Source organism: Cetorhinus maximus, chromosome 1 (genome assembly GCF_964194155.1).
Source record: "Cetorhinus maximus chromosome 1, sCetMax3.hap1.1, whole genome shotgun sequence".
NCBI lineage: Eukaryota > Metazoa > Chordata > Chondrichthyes > Lamniformes > Cetorhinidae > Cetorhinus > Cetorhinus maximus.
Window position 1 is genome coordinate 72,953,067 of NC_135879.1, and position 19,346 is coordinate 72,972,412.

The 19,346-nt window shown below is 40.9% G+C and overlaps 1 protein-coding gene across 7 annotated transcripts in view; it reads right to left on the reverse strand.

The window, feature by feature from the left end:
* The window catches only part of spock3 (SPARC (osteonectin), cwcv and kazal like domains proteoglycan 3), a 708,975-nt gene that overhangs the window by 555,248 nt on the left and 134,381 nt on the right, over positions 1-19,346 (reverse strand). The window lies entirely within an intron of this gene.

Below are 19,346 nucleotides of genomic sequence, written 5' to 3' on the forward strand. Positions count from 1 at the left end.
ATCTCCATCCATAACTGTGGATGTACCTACACCACATGGACTGCAGCGGTTCAAGGAGGCAGTTCACCACCACCTTCTCAAGGGCAATTAGGGATGAGCCATAAATGCTGACTTGCCAACTATATCCATACCCCATGAATAAGTAAAAAACGGGCGATAATAGATGCAGGAAATATGCAAGCATATATTTAACAGGTTTTTCACTGCTTCCCTACATGTGAGTGAAGGAGCACTTGCAAAAGAAGTATTGGCAGTGCAAACGTTCTTGTGATCCTTGTAGATATTTCAGGGAAGTGGTTTGTGGATTCAAGACAAGACTGCCAAGGCGAGCAGAAATCCAAAACATACTTATAGTGCTGCATTGGTCAATATAATGATTATTTCCTGTCCTTTTTTTTTTAGCTATTACTGAAACCTCAGATGGGGCAGGATTGACAGCTTAAGTTCCTAGTAACAGAGTTCTCAGACAAAATAAAGCAGTAGATAAAAAGGGAAGTGTGTGGCAAAGTCAATTAAAGAAACAATTACAACAGTGAGAAGGGATAATATGTTAAGAGGAATCATCAAATGAGACTAGCTGGGTTGACTACATGGGTATATTCAAGGTTGAGTTAGACTCTCTACAAGGGAGTCAAGGGTTATGGAGGGCAGGGAGGAAAGTGATTTAAGACCACAATCAGGTCAGCTATGATCTTATTAAATGGTGCAGTAGGCTCATGGAGCTGAATGGCCCACTCCTGCTTCTTATGTTCTTAAGGAACAAAAAAAAAGGCCTTCTCACTGCTGGTAGACCTCCAAACATTCTGAGGGAGATAGAAGAGAAAATTTGTCAGCAAACTCCTGACAAATGCAAAAACAATAATGCATTAATAATGGGAGATTTCAATTACTCTGTTATACTGACTGTATACTAGTTAATGTAAGGTACAGAGGTGTCATGGTTACGCATATGCTCGTAAAACCTATTAGGAAGATGGAAACTACTTAAAAGGCAGCCTGAAACATGGGCAATTACCTTCACAAAATGGATTTGAGAGAGTCAGGTAGCTTATTTTGTGGTTTCCATACAGACAGGGACCAACTTCGTGGACATGTCTTTAAAAAGTTATTAAAATGTAAATGGCCTTCCCAGGTATTGAAGGCCGCCCTCAGTTAAATAAACTTGAAGTAACAATGACTGTTATAGGAGTTACTGGCCTTTGAAATAAAGACATTCAGGTGGTTACACATGGCCAGCATGTTGATAGGACATCATTAATTCTCCCCTGTGTGTCAATTATATCTGCCACCAACCCACTGTATGGACAATGGAATACATTGTTGCTTTTGTCCCATGATGAAAACTGCCTGGGGGTAGCAAATATCTTATTATTCTGAGAACAGCCCAAAAAGGTCAGCCTGGGACCAACATTGAGAGAAAAAGATGTCACCCAGCAAAAGGAAAGAACTCTGACTCGAAAAGAAAGCAGGTGTTTGTTGCATACATTTCAGGTGTTGTGGAAAATAAGCATTAATCCTTTCTTTTTATTTAAACTTACCAGAAAGCCATTTTGAATTCCTAAATTGCATTCAGGAAAATGTTTTTAGCCAGTATGTGGCAAGCACAAGAGGGGGACAATTCTAGATTTAGCTTTAGGGAATGAAGCCAGGCAGGTAAAAGTACTATTGGTGGGAGAGCACTTTTGTGATAGTGATCATAATTTAGATTCAAGATAGCTATGGAAAATTACAGAGATAAAATAGGAGTAAATGTTCAAAATTAAGGGGGTGGGGATGGCCAATTTTACCAGGCTGACAAATGATTTAGCAAGTAGACTGAAACAGCTACTTGAAGATAAACCAGTGATGTAACAATAAGAAGCATTCGAGGAGGAGATTTAAGGGGTTCAGGGTAAACATGTTCCTACAAAGAAATCTGCCAATGGGTTCGCTACTACTGTCTACCACAAGCCTATCTTCACTGATTAATATACATGTTGGGGTTCCTACTGTTCCATGTGCTATAAGATTGGCCTTAATGGTAACTTGTAAATAGGAACAGAGCTATTTGCTTACCGTGCAAGCTTGATGCTGAAATAGGGTGCACAAAAGCCATCCTGTGGGATAACGACTACTCTGGTCAGATGATCTCTTGCTATATATCGTAAAAACTCATGAATGGGCTGAAGGCCACATTTTTGGTCCTGCAAATTGCCCAGTCTACCTCAGATTACCCTGGAAAGGTAAGGTGTATCAAAAATTCGAGCAGCAGGTGAAGCTAACCGTTGCACACTGTTACTATGCAGTAGCAACATGAGTGGTATTCTCCACTAACAGGATGCCGCCATCAAGCCAGAAAGATGTTCTGCCTATCACACAAATGAGCACTAAATTCCAGTGCTGGTGTGATGCCAGGTATCTTGGCTGTACTTCCCAAAGATTGGCAGATTGTATAAAGCAGCATGTTCACAACAGGCAAAAGTACTGACCGTACCCAACCAGCCTGTGCTTGTAAAACTCAAAACGTAGTGTCCAATATTTGATTCTGCAATTGGACAACACCTGCTAAACAATCCTGATTGTGCTAGGAATTACACTGAAAACCAATTTAAGATTGTTAGTGGGGTTCACTTACATGTGCTAGCAGCCACATATATTCACACACAGGGCCCTGTCCTTTGCAGGCAGAAGGAACAGATCCAGACATTGCATGTTTTTCAACTAAACAAAAGGTTAGGAAACAGTCATTCCCTGGTTCATTTCCCAGGGCAACGCCTTGACCAATAAGAGTCGACCTGCCCAGTTTGAATTTGAACAAAGCTAGGCAGTTACCTGTCCCATGCTGCATTCTCCATGGCAATGCATCCACCAGAGTCCACTTGCCAACCAATCAGTACTCTTTTCTCCTTCAATATAAATTGTTATTCCCCCCCCCCCCCCGCCCCGAGTTACTGTTGGGAATTTCTTGTGAGCTAACCTGATGAGTGCAAGTTGAAAAGCTTTGATAGGAAAAGGGTGGAACTGCCAAATCTAGAGACTCCTGGATGACAGAGTGCATAGACAGTAAGATTAGATAAAAAAGGAAAGCTTACATCAAACATTAGATGGTTAATGGGGCAGAAAGCCTACAGGAGTACAGGAAGTGTAGAGAAAAAAAGGAAGTTTTCATTTATATACGGCTTTCGTGACTACCAAATGTCTTAAACGTTTTATAGCCAACTAAGTACTTTTGAAGTATAATCACTGTTGTAATATAGGAAATGTGGCAGCCAAATTGCACACAGCAAACTTCCACAAACAACAATGTGATAATGGCCTAGAAGGACAAGGGCAGCAAATGCATGGGAATGCCACCACCTGTAAGCTCCCCTCAAAGCCACACACCACCCTGACTTGGAACTATATCATTGTTCCTTCACTGTCACTAGGTCAAAATCCTGGAATTCCCTCTCTAACAGCACTGTGGGTGTACATGTGCCACATGGACTGCAGCACTTCAAAAAAGTGGCTCAGCATCACCTTCTCAAAGGCACTGAGGGGTGGGCAATAAATGCTAGCCTAGCCAGCAATGCTCACATCCCATGAAAGAATAACAAAAAAACCTGATAATCTGTTTTTGTAATGCTGATCGAGGGATAAATATTGGCCTCAGGACACCATGGATAACTCACCTGCTCTTCAAAATAGCGCTATGGGATTTTTGAAATTATAAGGGGAATTAGGAAAGCAAAGGCAGGTGTGAAAAAATACTGGGCAAGTAAAATCAAGGAAAATCTAACCTAAGTACATCAAGAGCGAGAGGATAACTAAGAAAAGCGCGGCATCTATTAGGGACCAAAAAAGTAATCTGCCTGTTCGGGTGAGGATGACAGTAAGTTTCTTAATGAATATTTTGCAGCTGCCTTTAGAATAGGTGGCAATGACACCATCACAGTTAAAAGGAAGGGTGTGAAATATTGGATGGGATAAACATTGCAAGGGGGCATATTAAAGGTTTGGCATCTTTGAAAGTTAAGAAGTTTCCAGGCCTGGAGAAAATATATTTAAGGTTGTTAAAAGAAACAAGGGAGGAAATTGCAGAGGCTCTGACCATTATCTTTCAATCCTCCCTGGCTACAGGAGTGGTACAGAGGATTGGAGGACTGTCTATGTTATACCGTTGTTTAAAAAGGGAGAAAGGGATAATCCAAGTGATTATAGGCCAGTTAGCTCAACTTCAGTTACGGTAAAATTATTGTAATTAATTTTGAGGGACAGTATAAGCCTTCATTTAGAAAGGCATAGATTAATCAAGGCAATTCATCGTGGTTTTGTTAAGGGAAGGTCACTTGATTCAATTTTTTGAGGCTGTAACAAATAGGGTTGATGGGGGCACTGCAATGGACGTTGTCTTTGTGGATTTTAAAAAGGCTTTTCACAAGGTCCCACGTGGACAGGCTGGTCAAGAAACTAAAAGTCCTTGGAATCCAAGGGAGAGTTTTGGATCTAAAATGGGCTTATTAGCAGGAAACAATGGTTGACAGGTGTTTTTGTAACTAGCTTGTGTTACCAGTGGGGTTCTGCAGGTCTCAGTAATCATTCCCCTGCTTTTATTGTTTAGGTTAATGATTTAGTCTCAAATGTAGGAGCTACGATAAATAAGTTCGCAGATGATACAAAAATTATCCGTGTGATTGATAGCTTTAGACTGCAGCAAGATATAGATGGTCAATTGGGCAGAAAAGTGGAAAATGAAATTCAATCCAGAGAAGTATGAGGAAATGCACAATAAATAGAAGGATACTTAGTAGTGTGGAGGAATAGAGGGACTTTGCAGTGCATGTCCACAGATTCTTAAAGGTATCAATGGTTCAATAAGGTTGTTAAGAAGGCATATGGCATGCTTTCATTTATTAACCAAGATATAGAATATAAGAGCAGAGAGGTTATGATTTCACTGTATACAGAACTAGTTAGGTTGCTTGCATATTGTGTACATGCAGTTCTCATCACCATATTATAGGAAAGGTGTGATCACACTGGAGAGGGTACAGGGGAGATTTACAAGGTTGCTGCCAGGACTGGGAAATTTTAGCTGTGAGGAAAGATTGGATACGCTGCAGTTGTTTTTATTGAAACAGAGGAGGCTGAGGAGTGATGAAATTGGGATGTATAACATTATGAGGGCCCTAGAAAGAGTAATTAGGTACAAACTATGTATCTTTGCAGAGGGGTCAAAAATAAGTGGACATAGATTTAAAGCAATTGGTAGAAGGATTAGAGAGGAGATGAGGGCAGATCTTTTTTACCCAGAGGGTTATAGGGACCCTCATAATATGGTTGAATTTTGCATTCAGTTTCAAGGAGAGAAGACTGGGTCTAAGACTAGTATCTTAAATAAGGGCAATTATGATTGCATGAAAGCAGAGCTAGCAAGCAAGTGAACGGGCAATTTAGGTTGAGGGATAGGTCAATAGAGATGCAATGGTAGACATTTAAGGGGATATTTCAGAATATGCAAATTAGATGCATTCCAACAAGAAAGAAACATTCAAAGGGATGGATCCACCATTTATGGCTAACAATAAAGTTAAAGAGAGCATCAAACCTAAGAAAAAGCATATAACTGTGAAAAGATGGGTGGCAGGTCAAAAGATTGGACAGAAAATAAAAAACAGCAAAGAATGACTAAAAGATTCATAAGGAGCGAAAAATTAGAATACAAGAGAAAGCTAGCTAGAAATATAAAAGCAGATAGTAAGAATTGCTATAGTTATTTAAAAATAAAAAGAGTTAACAAAGTGGGCACTGGTCCTATAGAAAGGGAGTCTGGAGAGTTAATAACGGAAAATAAGGGGATGGCAGATGAATTGAATATGTGTTTTGCATCGGTCTTCACTATAGAGGATACAAGTAACATACCAAAAATAGCTGTGCATCAGGAATTGGAGGGGAGGGAGGAACTCAAGAAAATTACTATTACCAGGGAAGTGGTACTTAGCAAATTGTTGGAACTGTGGGTTGACAAGTCCCTGGGTCCTGATGGATTTCATCTTAGGGTCAAGAAAGAACGAGCTAGTGAGATGGTTGATGCATTGGTTTTAATTTCCCAAAATTCACTAGATTCGGAGAAGGTTCCTTTAAGGTTGAAAAATCGCAAGTGTAACTCCTTTATTCAGAAAGGAAGGGAGACAGAAAGCAGGAAACTGTAGGCCAGTTAGCCTATCAGTCATAGGGAAAATGTTAGAAGCTATTATTAAAGACGTTATAACAGGATACTTAGATAAATTCAAGATAACAGGCAGAGTCAACATGGCTTTGTGCAAGGGAAATCATGTTTATCCAATTTATTGGAGTTCTTTGAAGAAGTAACAGGTGCTGTGGATAAAGGGGAACTGGTGGATGTAATGTACTTAGATTTTCAGAAGGCATTTGATAAGGTTCCTCATCAAAGGTTATTGCAGGAAATAAAAGCTCATTGTGTAAGAGGTAACATATTGGAATGGATAAAAGATTGGCTAGTTAACAGGAAACAGAAAGCAGACATTTTCTGGTTGGCAGGATGTGATGATTGACATGCCACAGGGATCAGTGCTGGGGCCTGAGCTCTTTACAATTTATATAAATGATTTGGATGAAGGGACCAATGGTATGGTTGCTAAATTTGCATCTAACACAAAGATAGGTAGGAAAGTAAGTTGTGAAGAATACATAAGGAATTATAAAACAATATAGATAGGTTAGCTGAGTGGGCAAAGATCTGGCAAATGGAGTATAATGTAGGAAAATGTGAGGGTGTCAATTTTGGAAGGGCAAGTAAAATAGAGGTATATTAACTAAACAGTGAGAGATGCGGAAGGATCTGGGTCCTAGTGCATGAATTGCAAAAGGCTAGTATGCAGGTACAGCAAGTAATTAGGAAAGCTAATAGAATGTTATCGTTTATTGAAAGGGGGATTAATCACAAGAGTAGGGAGATCATGCTTCAGTTGTACAGGACATTGGTGAGACAACTGGTGTACTCTGTACAGTGTTGGTCTCCTTATTTAAGGAAAGATGTAAATGCATTAGAAGCAGTTCAGAAGAGCTTTGCTAGATTAATACCTGCAATGGACGGGTTGTCTTATGAAGAAAGGCTGAACAGGATAGGCTTGTATTTTCTGGAGTTTAGAAGAGTAACTTGCTTGAAACCCATAAGATCTTGAGGGGACTTTACAGGGTGAATGTGGAAAGGATATTTCCCCTTGTGGGAGAATCTAGAACTTGGGGTCATTGATTCAAAACAAGGGGTTATCAATTTAGGGCAGAGACGAGGGCCAGAATTTTCGGCTTGGCGAGCAAGAGCGGGGCCCGCTTACCGAGGCATAAAATGACACGGGTTGACGTCGAGCGTGCATCTTGACGTCACCGCGCGTCATTTAGATTTTCAGTTTGGCAGGCGCACAGCTGAGTCGGCTGCGCACCCGCTGAACTGTCAAAGGCCTATTAAGGCCATTAATTAACTAATTAATCCTGTTGAGAAAGCTGCCTGTCCAACCTTAAGGTTGGAGGGCAGGCAAAGAGCCCAGGCGGCCTTCGCATTTTTCATGGAGCCTCATCCATGGACGGGATGAGGTTTCATGAAAGGTTTATAAATTTAATAAATGTTTTCATTAATGTTCCTTGACATGTCGCAGCTTTTGTGACACTGTCACATGAGGGGACATGTCTTAAAATATTTTATTTTCTTTATTTAAATTTTTAAATCTTAAAATAACCTTCCTGAGTCTGTGCCTCAGGGAGGTTTCTGTGCTCTTTTGCGCGCACGCAAAAGGGGCCCCCCCTCCCCTGCCTACACAGGGAGCACATGTGCGAAAGAGCGCAGGCCCTGGCTCAGGGACCCTGCCCACACAGGGAGCGCACAGTCTTAATTCACCCGCCAGCATAAAATGGCGGCGCCGATCGGGTTCACGCCTGCTCCCGCCCACCCCCCGATGGGGGGAAAATTGTCCCCAAGGGGAAAAAAATTCTCTCCAAGTGTTGAGAGACTTTGGAATTCTCTTCCTCAAAAGGTGGTTGAGGAAGAGTCCTTGAATGTTTTTAAGGTAGAGTTGGACAGATTTTTGATAAGCAAGGGGATGAAAGGCTATCGGGGGTAGGCAGGAATGTGACGTTAAATTCAGATCAGCTATGATCTTATTGAATGGCGGAGCAGGCTTGAAGGTCCCGAGGGCCATTTTGTAAGGTCGTATGTTTGTATGACCTGGAACTCTCTGCCTGAAGGAGTGGGTAAACCTGAAGAGCTGTGACCTGCAGGGCTATGGACTTAGTGCAGGAAGGTAGGATTAAACTGGGTAGCTCTTTGAGAACTGGCATATAGACGAGGGGCTGAACGGCCTCCTTCTGTGTCATACATTTTCTATAACTTTATGAACCCGATGTGCTGTCTGAAGTTCTTCTGTCATTAAGCAGTCATGCGAAATACTTCATTCCTTAACAAGGCAGAGTCTACATCATACTTTTTGTGGACTTGAAGTTAAAGGAAAAGAAAATGAGATGAGGTGTATAAAGTAGTTGTTCCAATATTGTCCAGTTTGCAACCCCTGCAAAGTTGAATTTCAACCCCAAAGCCTTTACTGATTGGAAACAAATTTTCAAAGGTTTGGGTATTATCAGAACTCCAAAAAGTCTGTGCAGCCTCATCAGATGCGAATTAGGCTTTAACATTATAGCCCTTCATTCTGACTCATTCTCCCATCTATTCATTTTCAAAATACAGCTGTTAAAATATATGTTTGCAAGTCATGCACTTTTCAGCATCAAATAATGTCTAATCTTTATCTAATCTTCATTGCAAATTATAAAATTTAGAAGCCTGGAGATTATAATTTGTGATGTTGGTTTAATACATTTGTATGACTGCCTACTTCCACCTGAGTCACAGCATTCCACTCCTACCCTGCTTCAACTCATATCACTGTCAAAGCCCTCACTCAAGCCTTTGTTACCTCTAAACTTGATTATTCCAATGCTCTCCTGGCAGGCCTCCCATCCCACCCCACATAAACTTATGCTCATCAAAAACTCTGCCACCCATATATAACTTGCTCCAAATCTCATTCATCCATTGCTTGTATGTGTTGATCTTCACTGGCTCTCCGTCCGCCAATGTCTCAGTTTTTAAATCCTCATACTTGTTTTTAAAACCCTCCAAGGCCTTATCACCCCCTATCTCTGTGACCTGCTCCAGCCCTAAAAGCCTTCAGGGTCTCTGCATTCTTACAATTCTGGTATCTTGCGCAACACCAATTTTGATTACTGCACTGTTTGTGGCCCTGCTTTCAGCTGCCTTGAATCTATGCTCTGGAATTCCCTCGCCAAACCTTTTGAACTCTCTACTTTCTCTCTTCTTTTAATATAATCCTAAAAATGTACCTCTTTGATTAAGCTTTTGATCATCTGTCCTCATTTATCCTTCTACAGTTAGTCTTTTTTATTGATATGACTCTTGTTAGGCACCTTGGAACATTTTACTTTGTTAAATGCACTGTGGAAATGCAAGTTGTTGTCATTTCTTGGTCTGTTTCAATGTAGGCATTAAACTGCTTTATTGAAGTGGGTTAATGCCTCTGCTAAAATAGCAAACAGATGAATACAAAAGAAAATGCTTTAGGTATGCATATATTAACAACAACAAAAGTAATTTCTAGGCTGTTTGTGAAATGATACTATGTAAAAAAAAATTCTCAACTATTGTCACCACTTGCTTGGTTTTCATTATGCTTAGAAATGAATTTAGCCAGACACAAATAAATTCATATTCAATTTCATTCCACCTCAGATTGCCAGTAAATTACGATTTCTACGTATTCATCATGCCAATATTTTGGATAATTTTCTGATTTCACATTCTGGCAAGGCACACGGACAGCTGGAATTGTATATCTGAAATTTGCTCGCATGCTGCATATGCTTTTCAATCATAGTTTTACATGGTCAGAAAATCATGTGCAGTTTTTGCCCAAACTTCTGTGTGCTGGTGGGAGCACCCAACTGAAAGTACAAAAATTGACAATTATCCTATACAATCAAACTTAGCCTTTGCTCCTTTGGTGAATTAAATTCATTGGAACAACTCAGACTGCAGTCAATGAAAAGCTGCTAATGTGCTTTATTTTATGGACAGCCCAACAAGGTGCAGTAACTAGATATTCTAAAATTAGGAGAACATATAGTATTGCCATTTTTTGTGATTTGCAAATAAAATTTATCTTTGCATTTCTTTTTCCCCCTCTAGAGGACCTGTATGAGTGAAAGGCTTAATAATGGAATAACTTCAGATAAGATTATCTTTGTATCGGCAGTTTTAGCAATATGAGTTCACTTTATTTCAACCAAGGGACCTGTCAATAAAATCAGTGATGTAACTAGGAATATATAAGATTTTGTTTAAAGCCATAAAGGAACACAACAGACGTTGAGGCACCTTGTTATAACATTAAGCAGCTAACTACATGTATTGATGAATATTTAATTGCTTCTTTTGATTACACAAAAGCTAATAAGTGAAGATGTGCTTCTAATGCAACACGGAGCCCCATTATTGAATGCAACTAATAGAAAGCCTTAAAATGAAAAGAAAATATATAATTTTACAACAACTCAGACTTTTATGATTATAATGATGGTAAAACTGTCCGTGTTTGTCATCACTACCCTGTAAAACTGACAGCAACTTCTGGCGCCCACACATGCACAGTTAAGGTGTGAAAATCCAGAAGTTCCTGTTAGTGATTGCTCATGCACAGAATGCATTATTAGGCTCTGTTGACATCAATCTTTATAAATCACTGAACCAACAAAAACTTCCCCTTTCACGCTGTAATATCACTATTTAAAAATAACACTGAAAGAACCATACTAATGAGATACCTGGCCTTTAACAGCATACCAAGTCATAACTACTGACGAACAACCTCTCTGTTGCTGATAAGTAATTTTATATCTGCATAATGTCATTTCTTTTCATTATGAAAACAATTCCATTTTTTTAATGTCAAAAATGTTAGTTTATTGTATTTCAGCTTCAAATGTGTACATCCCAATCACTCTCCTGCTCTGATGTCTTTCAGAATTCTTCACTGCGATCGCCTGCTTACCCCAGTTTGACAATATTGCTAGTACTGGATGCCTAGAGTTGGTACCAGATCCAAATGAACATTAAGATAGGTAAAATATATGCCACAGAGGTCACTTGATCTTTGTGAGCAGCTTTCTTCAAGATCAGCAGCGAGCTACAAAAACTACAAAATCTGGGCCAACATTCCTCAAAAACAAGGCATAAATGGTTGTAGGTGCATTAAATAATAGTACTTTGATATGCAGGGACTTTAGTGACATTACCAAATTGGAAAAAAACATTATTCAGTTCTCAAAATAATTCACTTAACCAAAAATATTGTTTGATGATTTTGAAATATTCAGATTCTGTTCAACACAAATATTAAAACTGTATAAATGCTTCAAAAGACTAGACTGTGTTCTCTTCATGCAAAAATATTGTATAATATTTCATGTTTATAACATACACATTTATTTAATACCATGAGTTAGTATATGTTTTATATGTATATATTTTGTAGACATCCAATCAACAACTTTTACATAAACTAGCTGGCCTGTCAATTCACAATCAAATTTGTGCAATAGTTGAACACCAGTTTTACAGAGCACAAGATTCTATATCCATGTGCAAACTATTAACAAAGTCTTTGATTTGTATAGCTATATTATTCACTTATAAAATTATAAAAATTGCATTATTCCATTGGCTTTGAACCATGTTAAATCAGTTTTTCCAGTACAGCTGTGTACCTAAACATGCCTGTGTACAATAATGAACCTTTTGCTGTTATTTCAATTACACAGAGAAAAATCAAATGTCAAATTCCTTGAAATGAACTCCATTGTGGTATATGTAATTTCAGGTCTGTGGCCTGGTCCTTTACAGTAAGGGCCACCAATCTCAATAATGGGACTTCGGGAGCATACTGAGCACTGGCCAAATATATTTAAAAGGCAGTTGGCAAAAATCAACAGATTATTTGAATTCAGTTGCCTCGGCATGTTTTTTGAGAATTTGCTTCAGACGACTTGAAATGTTAACTCTGCTTCTCTCTCCACTGATGCTGCCAGACCTGCTGAGTTATTCAGAACTTCCTGTTTTTGTTTCAGATCTCCAGCATCCACAGTATTTTGCTTTTATAATATTGCTGAGTCATTGACCTAGGGGATGGCAGTGGTTCTGCAGAGCACAAATTAACTGCTCACTTTCAGAATAACAGCATTCATGCTCCCATAATGCTTGTTCTTGCCGTTGAGCCAGCCACCCCAGACTGCAGCCGTCTAACCAATGTGGTGTAGTCCAAAACCAGCGCTTCTAGGCTCAGAGATGCTTGAGGTATTTCTAATCTGCAATTTCTCCCATTGAAAGTCAGCAGCCTTCCATCAGCCACAGTGCAACTACTGGTGTAGCACTGTGTGGAATCACAAGGCCGGGCAAAAGACACCACAAGACAGACACTAAGGAAATGTACAAGGGAGACTGATTTTTTTCCTGCATATTTGATATTTTGTTGGTATGGAATGGTTGTTCTGTGATGGCTTCCATTACAGATTGATAGAGAGATGGTAAGGCTGTTGTGCAATGCGGACCTGCGGTTAGAATCATGGGGACTGGAGTTGAATGAGCCTCTCAAGTCCAGGTGGCCCAGAACATGGATGTGAAGGCTGTGTCCTGCTCCTGCTGTTGCTCCTCCTCTTGCTTTTCTTAAGATACTTGCTGAATCCCTGGTAGCAAGTAGTTGCACAGCATGATAGAAATGCAAGTTGGTGCAAAATAAATTCTAATCTACACTTCACAATAATTAACATTTCATTAAAATAATGCATTTCTGTGATTTAAAATACATTTATGTTGAAGCTGGATTCAATCTGCAGTTCCAATGGGGTATCAATGTTGTAAAGGTGCTTAAAAAATGGAATCAATTAGAAGAATCCTTATACCATTTGCAATCCAGTTTTACAGATAAGAGCAATACAAAAATGGTCTCAATATTGATCTTCACTGACGCAGAATTGGTGATTTTTTTGCATCACGTATGTTAGAGTTTAATAGTGAAGATAATCACAAGCCATGTAATTATATATTTCATATTATCAACTCATGTTTCAATCAACAAACGCTGAGTATAAGACAACTTTGTTCTTTGCAAACTAGAGGCACTTTTCACTAATAAAAGCATCCGTAGGCTTTTAAAAGTAAATTTCCACAAACGTCGGGCAGAATCGTCCCATATTTGCACTAAGTGGGGTAGCGGGTGGGCAAAACAACATTTTACCTGCTGCCACAATGGTGGGTTTTCACACTGTATCGTCCCAAACCCGCCACATTAGTTATGTATTCCCGGGAAACATGCCATTTTGATGGTGGAGGGTGGGGCTCTCTTTCACCAGCCACTTCATCACGCCGGGAACCAAATTTAAAATCCAGCCCCGCGCACACATCTTGGTGCTGCCAGCCCATGGCTACTGCAGGAAAGATGTCCACAAAAGGCAAAAAGGCTTCAACACCCAGCTTTAATGACGCATCACAGGAATGCCTTTTGGGCATCGTGGAGGCCCGTCACAGTGTCCCCTACCCCCACTTTGGCCGCAGGATGGGCAGCAGCATCACCAGTCCAGCATGGCAGGCAGTGGCAGCGGTGGTCAGTGCCAATGCACTGCTAAAGAGGACAGCCACTCAGTGCCATGACAGGGTGTATGGTCTCATCCGTTCCAACAAGGTAACTCACTCTTCTCATCACTCTCAACGCTCACAGTCACAAACCCATCACACATACACAGGGATCTCACACCTTAAGGGACAACCCCACTAACTCTCTCACACACCCTCACATCTCCATCAGGCTCATATCCCCTGGAGCTCGCGTCCTCATCCTGTCCATGGCGCCGCTCACCACACAAACATTCTATGCAGTGCCATGCGTTCTGCTCACACTCTCTCCAACTGTTTCCATACAGGAGAAGCTGGCTCACATCAGCAGGGAGAGGTCCCAGACCAGGGTGAAGTGGCCCACATTTAGCCCCTCACTCACTTAAGGAGCATGCCATCGTGCTGACTAGTGAGGATGTGGATCCTGCCTGTGGCAATGGTGAGGACAGCCGTGAGCACCCACCTGATGATCCTGCACCACATCATCCCTCCCTCAACGCAACTTAGAGTGCTCTCTCTCCTGCTTTTGGTTCTACTGCCATGCACTATTATTTCTACTTTAGTCCAAAGGGAACACTGCCAAGGGACCGACAGCCTCAGCCAGCCAGTCCCTCAGCTCTAACCAGGTCCTCACCTGCAGCCAAAAGGACACCTCCTCCAGTGAAGAGGTGGGATTAGCAGCCCGGAAGACTCTCTACCAGCAAAGAGGCACACATCTTGATTAGACCTCGATATAGATCAGGCTCAGGTTCACAATCTGGTGGTCACCGCACAGACACGTACCCGCAGCAGGAGGAGGCAGGTTCAGCCGAGCTCCCGGCACTTGGAGGACTGGTGGGAGGAGGTATCTGTGAGGTCCGAGTTAGATGATGAACCTCAGGATTTGGCATTCTAACTCATTCTGGAAAGTCAGCAGAAAACGAGGGAACATCACGCAGTGCTGTTCGAAGCCCTCGTAAGGGTGGCACGCGAGTCAGAGGAGTGTGTCCACCTGCTCTCTGATGCAGTGGTGCCCACATGTGCGTGTATGGAGGTCTCCATGGGGAGGATGGCGGATGCCATGGAGACCCTGGTCCAGCAGAATGCAAATATATGTGCAGGCAATGCGAGGGGGAAACGGGGCACCTCAACATTCCTCCAGGTGCTCCTTCCCCTCAACGAGTCAGGCCAGGGCCCTCGGGCACCTGGAGGATGGAGGAGCGGCAGATGGACACCCCTGGGTCATCCACTGAGGAATCTCAGAGATTGTCCTCTCCCTCCAAGGCCCCTTTACCTCAACCCCGTCCTTTGTCACCGCAGAGGGAGCAGCCAGCGCACGAGTGATTCTGGAGAGAAAAGTGTGTGTGTGTGGCAGGGCCTTTCAGAGCCTCGTGCAAGCACTCTCAGATGCGCGCAGTTCCTTCACATATCACACTCGCCTCAATGTCCTGAGCATTTTCAATGCTGCCTGCTGAGGTTCTCTTTCAGTTGTCCACCTGAGCTGACCTGCATTTTCCACCCACCCACTGATTACACTCCCATGCAGCACGTTTCACTTTTGATTTGGACAGCATTGTCTGGATTCGCTTTTTTATAAGTTCCCCTGTCTGTGTCCGAGACCCCATCAACCAACCTTGCCGTCCCTTCTATCGATACCATTGAACTCTCATATTGTCTGCTCATGCCACCAACAGCAGGCATGGAAAATCCCGGCTATCTAAATATTAGGAAAATTAGCATAAAGCTAAAATTTGTAAAATAGTATAATGTTCTTACATTCTTACTTTGCTTACATTACAAATAATGCCTTTGAATCTTAACATTTTTGGAACCAGTTGGAAACATGTTTGTTTAATAATTTTGAACATCATCCTTTTTTTTACTTCCAACAATTCTAAGGTTTAAGATAAATTGGTATCTCAAGTCCTTTTAAAATAATTGTTGTGCTCTCTGATAGCTCATTAAATAAGTACATCATCCAGTGTGGCTAATTAGCTACACAGAAGTCCCAGGTGTAAATATTGATCTGTATGGAGTTAAATGATCTTATTGGGAATGCAGGCTGCAATTATCCTTAGCAAACCTGGGTTTTGGGTTGGGGATGGGGTGGGGGGGTGGGGTGGGGTGGGGGTTGGGGGAGGATGGTTTAAAAAAAACTCAACGGTTCCTATCCTGATCTCCAAGTAGTGAGTGATCGCTGCTAGAAAATGAAACAAGTATTAGAAGGAAATAAAAATTGGGACTGGGCTCGGTTGTTCTACTTGTATCTTTGAACTGAATGTAGTACTCAAAAGTACTTCTGCAACAAAGTACTTACTTAACTCGGGGAAATTAGTGAGAGAGAGAATTTTAAGGGTTGATCTCTTTCTAAAATCTAGCAAAGTTTGCATTTAGTATTTAATGTAACTTTAACATTAATTTGCAGTTTCTTTCAGTCTTAGTCAGTGGCAGCTGCACAGTTAGTTAATTAGGTGGCTGATTAGAACTGGTTACCCATTAAGCAGGGCCTGACTCAGGACTTTGGAATTCCAACTGGCATAAATATAGGAGGTTTTGCTTACACACAAAGTAAAGCTCGATGGGCTACTGTTGTGAGAGTCCTTACTTAACTAGGGGAATTTGGTAAGGGAATTCAACATAATGAGGGAAGACGTGCCGTTCTGGTCTTTACAGAAGAGGGAGTGGTCCAAGAGAGGAAGCGAGGGACAGTGAGATGTGAGAGCTGAAGTCCAGAGGCATTAATTAGGTAAGTAAGCGGGTAATTGGTTGGGGAGTTTTAAGGTTTCTTTTTTTTCTACACTAGGACAGGCGTTTAAACTTGGACCAGAAAAGTTTAAGTACTGTATTAAATTTATAACTTAACTACTTGATATAAATACAAATAATCATTGAATAAAGACTTTAATTAATTAAATAAATAAAATAAAGCTAGTCTAATATATGGCAGAGCAGGTTGTGTAACTGATCTGCAGAATGTGGGAGCAAACACATCTGCAGGAGATGTCTCCATCTCAAATCTCTCTAGCTGAGTTATTGAATGCGAGTTGGAGAGACTCTGATGTATAAAGGAGGGAGGAGGAATTTCTGAACAGTTTTATCCAGGATATAGTCACACCTCAGGGAAAACACAGATTCAGGAAAGGGAAGGACCCAGTGGCAGGAATTTAGGAGAGGTTGAGGAGGTCATCCCTGGTCCTGTCCAACAGGTATGATGTACTCACTACTTGTGAGGACAAAGAGAAAGACTACAGGAAGGACAGCCACAATACGAAGTAAAGCACCATGGCTCAGAAGGCTGTCCAGAAAGGGCAAGGGAGTGGTGGTGGTGGGAAAGAGAATAGAATTGTGGTAGTAATAGAGGACACTATAATTAGGGGGCTAGATAGCATTGCCTGCAGCCAAGAATGGGAATCCCGAAAGGTATGTTCTCTACTTGGTACCAGGATAAGGGATATCTCATGGTCGCTGGAGAGGAACCTGGAAAGGGAGAGGGTAAATCTAGTTGTCATGGTCCATGTTGGAACAAACGACAAAGGTAGGTACAAAGAGGAGGCCCTGCTGAAAGAGTATCAGCCGTTAAGATCCAAGTTAAAAAGCAGGACCTTGAAGGTAATCTTTAGATTATTGGCCAAGCCACATACAAATGGCACAGGAGCAGACAGATAAGGAGAATTAACATGTGGCTAAAGGGTTGGTGTGGGAAAGAGGGGTTCCTGTTCATGGTACACTTGCATCAATTTTAGGACAGGAAGAAGCTGTACTGATGAGGAAGGGGCTCCATCGGAACAGGGATGGGACCATGTCTTAGCAGAATGGGTAAACAGGGAGGTGGCAAAGGCTTTAACTACTAAGTGTGGCGGGGTTGGGGGCAGGGATCTCCAAGAAACATAAGCAACCTAAATGTAAACAAAACAGAGCATGAGAACATAAGAAAGAATAAAGGGAGGACATTGATGGCAAGGAAATAAATACTGTCATAAAACTAGAGTCTAAAGAGATGGTTAAACAAAGTGAGGGTAAATTCTATTAAAAATAAGTTAAAATGTCTGTACAGCAATGCACACAGTGTCCGTTATAAAATAGGGGTGCTGGAGGCAATCTTGCATTGCGAGGTATGAGGCACAGCAGGGATTACGGAGACATTGCTACAGGAAAATCAGGACAGGGAAGAAAACATACTGCAATATGATGATGAAATCTGTTTATTTTGTAGTAGTAATTTGGTGCAATAAAATAACAAGTTAAGTTTTCATCTTCAGCGCCTGGATGGCTAGCTTGTAGAGTGTATTGTCCCACACTTTGGAGAAGCTGCCTGATTTTCATTGTTAAGTACAGTCGGATGAAAATCAAATACATCCTGCAAGGAGTGGGTGATCTGTACTGTCAGATTAACACCCAGGCAGTGAAGATAAGAATCTACCTTAACTTGTTTAGCAGCATCTATTTTTATTACATAATGTAGTGCCTCTGACCTAATATTTTGGGAAACATCCCAATATCAATAAATGAGTACCAATTTTTACCAAACAATTTAATTTGTACAAAATTTGTAGTGTCATGGGGAAACAGCAAGTATGTGGGGCTAGTTGATAACTGTTTCAAACAGTTGACATATGCACAATGTCCTTTCATTTGTGCAGCACTGAAGAATCCTGATCGTTGGGGTGTAGAAAAAGGAGATGGGTGCAAATACCTATCAGCCCTGTGCTTGCTGACCTACAGTGACTGCTAATTCAGCAGTGCTTTGATTTTAAAATCCTCATTCCCATGTTCAAATTCCTCCCAACTTTGCATCTTCCTATCTCTGCAACCTCCTCCAGTTTTACAATCCTCCGAGATCTCTGTGCTCCTTCAATTCTGGTCTCTTGCGTGATATTTTTCCTCTGCCATTGGTGACAATGCCTACAGCTGTCAAGGTCCTAAGTTCTGGAATTACCTCCCTAAACTTCTCCACCCTCTCAAAGAGTGTTTTAAAAGTGGTTTCAAATTTATAGTGTTTTCAAAGAGTTTAACTGTTTGACCTAGCTTTTTCGAAAATGTCCCTTATGTGGCTTGATGTCAAATTTTGCTTGGTAATGTTCTTGTGAAGCACCCGAAATGCTCTAAATAAATAGAAGTTTTAGGAGGTAAGAAAATGGTTACTATTTATAATGAAAGGATTTGGAAAGATGTTTGAGAAGCATCTCCTCAGGCAGTAAAATAAATATTTCTGATCAATTCTAGAAGATAAATAGATACAGAAAAAAACAATGGTGGTGTATGTGTGTTTGGTCAAAGAGGGAGTTTGTGGGAGAGAGAAGTGGGAGAGGAGGGTTATAATAAATCACAAATATAAGAGATTTTGATTATTTAACAATTAATGATCATAAAATAAAATGATCATGTTACAATGTGTCATGTTTTGTAAATTTAAAGGCAAGTGTTCTATGGAAGTGTGTCAATGTTTACTGCAGACACAAAAAAGTGATCTTGTGCTACTGGTATTGCAACTAATTGGCTGCCTCTTCCCTGAAAACATTTTTTCTCGTGCAGCTATGTAACTATCCATTAGACTATAATTGGTATTTTTGCAGGGAATTCTGTGTTTCTTCATCTTGAGGATTCATCAAGGAGAGTGATGACACTTCTGGAGAATGTGGCACGATTTTCCTTTACG